Source organism: Triticum aestivum, chromosome 3D (genome assembly GCF_018294505.1).
Source record: "Triticum aestivum cultivar Chinese Spring chromosome 3D, IWGSC CS RefSeq v2.1, whole genome shotgun sequence".
NCBI lineage: Eukaryota > Viridiplantae > Streptophyta > Magnoliopsida > Poales > Poaceae > Triticum > Triticum aestivum.
Genome location: NC_057802.1, coordinates 23,865,415 through 23,874,772, shown reverse-complemented (window position 1 = coordinate 23,874,772; position 9,358 = coordinate 23,865,415). Strand labels below are relative to the sequence as shown.

Genomic DNA, 9,358 nt, shown 5'->3' with positions numbered 1-9,358 from the left:
CACAAGGCAGACACGCTCGTCGTCGTCGTTAAATCCAACAACCATTCACCACTTAGTCGGGTTGATTTAATTTCTGATTTCTGATATATATAATCTTCGGTACTATCCAAGCCATTTTCTTCGGATTCATCTTTTAACTGTAACAGAAGTTGCTCCTCTGAGCAGCAAAGAACAGCAGGTTGCAATGGGGGAGATCGGTGCAGATTCTGCAGACAAATCAAGCACTGCGTGTCCTCCTTCGGGGCGATCAGTTCGACGAGAACGACGATGGCGAGCGCCGAGCAAGAGCTCCTTCTTCAACTGGTTCTACTTGTCCATCAACATCGGCGCGCTGGTGGCGTCGTCCGTTATGGTCTACGTGCAGGAGCACTACGGCTGGGGCTGGGGCTTCGGCATCCCCGCCGTCGTCATGGCCATCGCCGTCGGAAGCTTCTTCGTCGGCACGCCGCTCTACCACCACCAGCGCCCCGGCGGCAGCCCGCGCACCCGCATCGCACAGGTGCTCGTCGCGGCCACGTACAAGCTGAGCGTCCCCGTCGACATCGCATCTAGATGACACAACCTACTGAAATTTGTTTAGAGGCTGAGGAACTCATGCTCAACTTCAATCTTAAAGTACGGAAATTTTAACTAGATAAAATTGAGGAAACAAAAACAACTAATAACTCTCAAGAATGAACGAACAGGCAGACAGTGTTGTCCCCAAAAGCGGCATCAACGATCATGAACCAGATTGAAGTAACCTTAGCAAGCAAGATTGCATCTTTGTTCCTTTATGTTCATGAACCAAATCATTTGCTCGCCCGTAAAAAGGCAATCCTTTTGTTGTAATAAGCTACCACAAGCAAACAATTTAAGGAAGGAGAAACCTTGGTTAATGTGCCACTAATTAACTAATACTCCCTCATTCCACAATATAGTGCGCCCGCACTTCCCGAGATTCAAGTTTGACCGTAAATTTAACCAACAAGACCGACTGTGGCAGGGACAAAAATTATATCACTGAACCCATATTGAAAATACGAATTCAGTGGTATAATTTTTGCCCCCATCGCAGCCGCTCTCGGTAATTAAATTTACGGTCAAACATGAATCTCGAGAAGCGCGGGCGCACTACATTATGGAATGCGGGGAGTACTAAATTCATAGAAACGTGACTAGTTATTATTACAGAGTGCAAGCAGCACAAATGTTGGCACCACGGGACAAGAATTAACATTGTTGTACACCCCGAATGAAGTACCCATACATATGGATTTAACATCTAATGGAGGACATTTGCCTGAAAGAGACCATCTCTAGGCAAAAGCAGGACTTGGTGAAAATAAATCATGTACTTAATCCACAACAACTCATTTGCCCAATTGTCAGCAAGTGTGGCAACTTATTTTATGTTTTTAGAAACAAATATTCAAGCTTGGTTGCACTAATTGATGTACAGTCTGAAACCTTAATGTGTGTGTGTTCCAGAAGTCAAGCCGTGCATGTTTACCATCACAGAACAATGGTGTGTACTTTTAGTTAGCCCAGATCAATGGCAATTAACTCGATAGAATCATGCATAATTTAGCTACCCCGGATCAGTAACATATAGCATCAAAAGCAACATGTAATTTCTTGACAGCCATATATCATATCACACAAACCATGACAGAGAGAGAGAGAAGAGGAACCATGCTCGAAAGATGAGGCGGAGGAAGAAAGAGATAAGTCCAGGCATCTCACCGTGGGCGAGGCCTTCTGTGCTCATAGACTTGATGTATACTTTGCATGTCCTGGTCACTAGTGAGCGTGTGATAGTGAAGTTAATCATCTACCTTATAACACGGTTCCGTCCATGTGTGCCCTTTGCTGTTTGATTTCATTTTGATCGTAGGGCCCCTTTGTGAAGTTATATAGTATGTAGATGCTTGGAAGCGAACAAGTGTTTAGAATAGTTGTGAAAGAAGCACCACAGAAATTGTACCTTGCTAATTATTACTGTCATGTTGTCGCTCTAGTAACAACACTTTGCTTTAATTTTGCTATTGTGGACCTTACTGAGTAGCTATAAGTAGTAATATTTCTTCAGTTTTGTGTATTCATAATGAAAATCTTGGTTCTACATTTTTCAGTTGGGAGCCCAGCATGAGTCCGATACATATTAGATGTTACCGTTGCCGAATTCGAGCAATTACACATGAAGAATGTGGCTGAGTCCGAGCACTTGCATGGTAAGCTGTGTTGTGTGCGCGGGGTAGTACATCACCCGCGAGTCGGCGCCTCTCGCCATGTTCCTCTGGTGGGCGCTTCTTCGACTCTGGCACAGGTAGGGCGATGTTTTCTCTCCCGTCTTCTCTCCCATGTTCTGTGTGTCCATGGCCACCGAGCCGTGTGTTTTTGCATCAATGAATGTATTTCTAAATTCCAAAGAGCTTCGAGCTGAGAGAGAGAGAGAGAGATTTCTAGTTGTCGGTTTCCTCTTTATATCCATTGGCTTACTTATATGAGGTGAAGGAGGAGAGAGGGAGAGAGAGATTTCCCTAATCAAAATCAAAATCGCTCCAAACTATGCACAATATCAGCCCAAACCAAACCCAACCATCTCAAAGAATGGACTGAACCCAATTGTCAAACTCAACCATTCAGCTCTGTACTGTATATCTATTCAGACTGATCACTACTGAACCAGACCAAATTGAAATTTTATTCCGTCTCACCCTTTTCTAACTAACCCAAGACAAAGCAAATCAAAAACCAAATTGGGAACCGGGTTTTGGCCAAAACCATTCCCAGGTTTACGTGTATGCGTATCGGTTGCAACTCAACCACCTAGTGCTAGCGCTAGCAGTAGCAGTAGGCTAGTAGCACCCCTGCGGGTTTTAGCCCAAACCAATCCTAGGTTTACGCGTATGCATATGCGTTGCAACTCAACCACCTAGTGCTAGCAGTAGCTGTAGTACCCCTGTTTCATATCATACATAGATTTATTTAATTATTGCATTGCTTCTCTTACTAGTTTCACCTTTACCAAGGGAAGGATGACCCCCACCACCTGAGTTCCTCACCATTCGTGTTATGTTTGATTAATTATGCAAGTCAACTAAATAAGATTAATTTTGCAAGTGGACCGATAGATGACCATTGATGCTGGCTGGGATCTTGTTTGTCTCAACTAGTATTTCTTTATCATTTCTGATAGCAATTAATATATGTGATGGTGATTATTTGATGAAACCAGCAAGTTTAATAATTTACTAAACTGCGTTTGCTGTTATCCATCTTGGACTGCGGCTGTGATGAGAATGAGCTGATGAAATTTTGTCTTCAGAGTTTAGAGAGGCAGAGAGCACACTTTCTTCCTTTATTTTCTCTCCATTCTATTCTCATGTGGCTCCATGCTTAAAATAAAGGAACCGAGCATTGTGAACTCTGCTGTGAGTAGATATAACCAGCAATTATTGGATTGTTATAGTTGAAAAGCATATATATGACTAATAGTAAGAAGCTTATTTTCCTTGAACCCAAACCAAATCCAACAATCTCAAAGTTTTAGAATGACCCAGTTATCAAACTTAACCAACCCATGGACCGAAGCATTCAGCTCTGTACGTATTCAGTTTGATCGACTACCATGTTGTAGGTCTGCTCAACAGCGTAGCATCTCAGATCTGCCGCAGAGGTGGCGCAGCTAGATAGGTGTAATCGGATGTGTATGCGTATGCATATGCGTTGCAACTCAACCACCTAGCGCTAGCAGCAGCAGTAGCACCCCTTTTTCATACTCGGATTTATCTATTGCCCTGCTCTTACTAGTCTTACTTTACCATCCCTGTTACATTAGGTTAATTATGCAAGTCAACTAAAAAATGATTAATTATGCAAGTGGACAGACGACCATGGATTATGAAAATAAAAGGATTAATCTCCTAATCTTTTCAACTAGTATTTGTCGATCATTTTTTATCAGGCTGATTCTACTGTAATGAATTATTAGTCTCAAAACTTCCAGTTATGTTTGCCATATTGACTTGTTAATTGTGACAGGTGTTGGATAGGATCTGGTTTGACAGCCTAACTGACAAGAGCAAGCTAGATGCTCTACCGGAGCTATACGTCCACATTGTCCCTGACAAGGCCATGATGAAACTCACGTTTATCGATAGCGGTATTGGTATGGCCAAGTTAGACCTCATGAACAACATTGGTACCATTGCAAGATCTGGCACGAAGGATTTCATGGTGGCTCTGGCTGCTCGTGCCAACGTGCCCATGACTGATTGATCAGTTTGGTCTGTTTCTACTCTGCTTACCTTGTTGCTGAGAGAGTTGTTTTGACCAACAAGCACAACAAAATGAGCAGTATGTTTGGGAGTCCCAGGCTGGTGGCTTCTTCACCATGACGTGATAATACTGGAGATCCCCTTGGGAGGGGTACTAAGATCATCGCCTACCTCAAGGACGATCAGGTACAGCACAACACAAGTCTCGTCCCTATTTACCTTGCTCATGCTTAATATGTTCTGGATAGCCTTGGTAGTTTTTGTTGGTTGTTCAGAATTTCCATGATTCTATGAATGTACTATTAGACTGAAATGTTGTTCATGTCGTATTTTGTTTCGATGCTCTGGGTCTGGGGTTGTAGAGGGAAGGATTTACCTGGTTTTGTTGATTAATGATGCTTAGTTTTGGGAGGGTTCTGTAGAGAGATTCAGTGCTGGTGAAACTCGAGTTGTTTCTGCTGGCAGCAAAGTTGTAAATTTGTGCCTTTTCTGTTTGCATGCTGGAATAATTTATTAGTCCTATATAATCCCGAACTAGTATAATAGTGGTTTTGAAGTACTATGATGTTGGTTTCCCCATCAGTTATATATGGTGTTGCATGTTCATTCCATTTTGTTGGTGGCATATCACTGATCTTCCTCTGTTGGATATCATTGTCTTACTTGAGATGTTTATGTTATGGCTTTGTGTCGAGTCATTGGTAGATGGTGATGACACCTCTACTGTAGTATTGATTGTTTTTATTCCGCCACTAAACTTTGGATTATTTTTTCAACTGATCTATATTAGTTTGCTTGCTATGTCCATATTTGCACCATACTAAGCTATATATGTTCTCAACTGCAGGTGTTTCCAACTGCTTCTGATGCAGTGTGTTGCAAGTTGAGCGTGAGATGGCAACTGACAGCAAGCTCTTGGGCGAGTTCGACCTCGTCGGCATCCGGCCAGCACCAAGGGCCACACCACAGATCGAGGTTTTTGCCACTGCCTAAGACCAAGTCCACCTTCACAATCATGCACACAAACATGAACTATATCGTCCTAGCGGGCACCCCTGCCGGCCTGTGTGCCCTGGGCTGGTACCTCCTATCGAAGCCCAACAAGACGGAGGATGTTGTGGACTAATTGGGGTCTATGGACGTGGGTCAGTACCTCCCACCCCCACGGTTTTACTAACTGCACATGGACCTGCGTGATGATGATGCCGATAATAAGTTTTCGATGTCGGCGAACTGCCTTGCCTATTTAGCTGTTTCCTGAGATGATGAATTGTAGTATGTAGTTCTTTTGCTAACTGATCTATTTAGCTTGCTTGCTATGTCCATATTATTTTGGCATCATACTAAGCTATGTATGTTCTCAACTGTAGGTGTTCCCAACTGCTGCTGACAACTAGATGCAAGTGGAAGTACTTTTCTGGCAAGGCTATTCTATCAATTTGTCAAAGAGGATGCTGTAGTGGGCCTCCCACCGTGCGACGTCGATGGCAGTGTTGTACGTTCTCGGTTAGAACAGTTCTGTTCAGGTCATGGTTTTCCTGGATGCCGCCTCTGTCCCACCTTGCTGAGACCTAGCTTTCGAGCCCTTTTACCAAGGCATGTTATATATGCTTGTCAAAGCCATCGATCTGGGGTGAGTGTTTTTTCTGATGATCGACTAGCATTTGCGCAACTGGTTAATGTGCCGTTGGACATAATTTGTTATAGTAGTGTAGTACTATTTTTGGCCCTCAATTAATCATGCTATTGTGCTGGGTCGTGGTGTTTTGGTTTCTAGAGTTTGATGAATAACTGTGGTACTGGATGGACTTGGTTGTTTCTAGTTGTTACTATGTAGCAGACTAGATGATTTGATTTAGATCCCTTTTACCAAGGAACGTGTAGCGTAGGTGCTCCACAGCGTGTATTTTATTCTTCGATGATGATGGATTCTATCTTCTACAGAACATTGCTTTTGTTTTATATTTTGGTTTGGTCCAAAAGATGATTAATACCACTGTTTGGTTGCTCAGTAGCTATATATTGTGTTGCATGTTCTTTTCATTTTGTTAGTGGCATATCACCGATCTTCCTCTATTCACTATCATTGTCTTACTTGAGATGTTTATGTGTTGGCTTTGTGTCGAGTCATTTGCAGATGGCGATGACTCCTCTGCTATAGTCACGGTTGTTTGTTATTCTTCAATTGTTGTTCAACTGATTTGTAGTATCCATGAATGTTCTCAACTACAGGTGTTCCCAACTGCTGCTGAGAACGAAATGCAAGTGGAAGTACTTTGCTGGCAAGGCTATTCCATCAGTTTGACAAAGAGGATGCTGTAGTGGGCCTCCCACCATGTCACATCGACGACAATGTTCTACGCCCTTAGCTACAACCATTCGTAAGTTCACTCTTTTCCCCAATGCTCGCTCTACCCCACCTATGCTATGGGACCTAGCTTTCGAGCCCTTTGACCAAGGCATGTTATATGTGCTTGTCAAAGCCATCAAGCTGGGGTTAGTGTTCTTTGTGCTGATTGACTAGTATTTGAGCAACCGGTTCTCAATAAATCATGCTATTGTGCTGGGTCATGTTGTTTGGTTTCTAGATTTTGATGAATAACTGTGGTACTGGATGAACTTGTTTGTTTCTAGTTGATATTGTGTACCAGACTAGATGATCTGATTTAGAGCCCTTTTACCACGAAATGTGTAGTGTAGTTGCTAGGCAACGTTTATTTTGTTCTTAGATGATGATGTATGTCATCTTCTCCAGAACATAGCTTTTGTTTTATATTTTGGGTTGGTCGATATGATGATTCCTTACACTGTTTGGTTGCTCCACCAGTTTATATGGTGTTGCATGTTCTTTTCCTTTCGTTGGTGTCATATCACTGACCTTCCTCTGTTTTCTATCATCATCTTACTTGAGATGTTTATGTGATGGCTTTGTTTCGAGTCGTTGGTAGATGGTGATGACTCCTTCTATAATCATGTTTGTCTGTTATTCAACTATTGAACTTTGGATTATTTGTTCAACTGATCTATATAGCCTGGTTGCTAAGTTCATATTGTTTTGGAACCATACTAAGCTATGTAATGTTCTCAACTGCAGGTATACCCAACTGCTTCTGACAACCAGATACAAGTGGGTATCCATGTGTTGCTAGGTGAGCTTCCTGTATAGGTGAGAACATTTCCCCTCTCTGTCGATCCAAACAATGTTTGTAGTAGGATCCGGGCATTTGAGAAAATCATGCGATCTGATGCATCTAACTCACTAACTGCATCATACATTTTTAGCTCGATCTTGTATGTGATTTTATGATGTTCTTTATTGTGCTTTGATCATGTTTTCAATGTGCTCTGATTTATCCTTTACTATATCATGAAAGACGTAGTAAGTAATGTGATGCTAGTTATGTGATGTAAAAGAATATTTATACCTCATCTTTTGTTACTTAACAATATCCCATGCTAGCTGCCTTTGTTACTCCTCGCCAAAGCTCTTGCCTTTGTTACTCCTCGCCAAAGCTCTTGCCTTTGTTGCTGTATAGGCGCATCTTCTCTTGTGTTTTACTATGAATTATGCGTTCTTTTCTCTCATTTTTCCCCTTCTCAGTTTACCATGATACTGGGTTTGGTTTCTTTCTATCTTGGCTATAATTTTAGCTTATTATCAATGGAAGGACCCTTCAGATTGCTGGCTAAATTGTAAAAGTTTCTTGCTTTGCTCCGTTCATCATTTATGAAGTCTAGTTCTTGCCTTTTTGCAACAGTCTTTGTGTTGGGGATTTCTATGCATTTGTCTTGATCGCTATGCATTGTCTTGATGTTCATGATCCAGTAAAGGTTCCATCTTTTTGTAGCATGGCTATCTGTTGATTAATCTCAAATATTGTTATGATATAATTTTGTGTTGTGTCCATTCGAGACAGACTAGGCTTGGTTGTTACAGGCCAAGGGAACTTGTTGTTCTTGTAAGTTGTTCAACATGTTTGGTTGCCGGATCTTTACTGTTAGTATAAGGCATGTTTGGATGTTCAACTTCTTTTGTGAATAATTATGATTTGGACATGGTGTTGATCTCAAGTAAAACCTGATGATCCGTGCTTACTTAATTAATTAGCCCCTTCTCTTGTTTAAGAAAAAAATAGGTTGCTTATGGGAGCCGTAGTTCTTTAGCAATCAAACCTTGCTTGTTTTATTTTTCAATTCTTGGTGAAATAGATGGCTAAAGAAATGACGGAGTACTTTATTGATGGAGAAAAGTGAGACACATGTTCCTCACCGTGTACAGATGCCCTGCTGAGCGCCCCTCTTGCTGGCCATTGATGCGGCTCCTCAGCCTCCTGCAGAGCAGCGGGAACTAGCAGCGGCAACCTCTCCATCCTCCTCGTGACGAGCTTCAGGTCATAGACGAGGTCCCGGCTGAGGTATGCCGTCGTCTCCTTCATCCCCCCTACCTGTCAAATCTTGCCCTTGTATGCACCAAATGACTTTGACTGTAACCGGCTAGATGTTCAATTTCTTGTATGTATAAATATGTTCAAAACTTTTTGGTTCTTTTCTAGAACTGAAGCAAAAAGTTGTCCAGGATGAAGCAGGGGCTTGATAGATTTCCAACAGAAGGATGCTACCTGATAGCTAGCTAGCTGCCTGTTTTTTCCCATCTAATAACATGCATATACAGGCAAACAACACTACTTGTGTAGAGCAACAGGATTCCTCCCTTCCTTAGCAGCTGACACTTGTACAATTCCATGGACAATCAATTGATTTTAACCAAAAGGTTCCTGATGTACCTCGTTGTTGGATGTTGACCTTAAGTTTTGTTAGATGCTCCAAGTTCAGTCTTTAATTTCACTAGAAATTAAATACTGTTGATTGTTGGTATAGTAGTGCAAACAGTTCAGGAATGGCATATCTGCATGTTCTTAACCATTTATGATTAGTTAACTATTTGAGGGATAGCATGGGGCATTTCTTTATTAAAGTCAAATGCTTAAGCTTTTTAGTCTCTAACAATTACTAAGCATACGACATACTCCCTCTATTTCTAAATATAAGCCCTTATAGAGATTTCAGTACGGACTACATACGGATGTATGTAGACA

General features: G+C 41.8%; 1 pseudogene; it reads left to right on the top strand.

Annotated features, from left to right (window-relative positions):
• Positions 1–3,116: 3,116 nt before the first annotated feature.
• LOC123076069 (heat shock protein 81-1-like) lies at positions 3,117–5,255 on the top strand (annotated as a pseudogene).
• Positions 5,256–9,358: the final 4,103 nt, after the last annotated feature.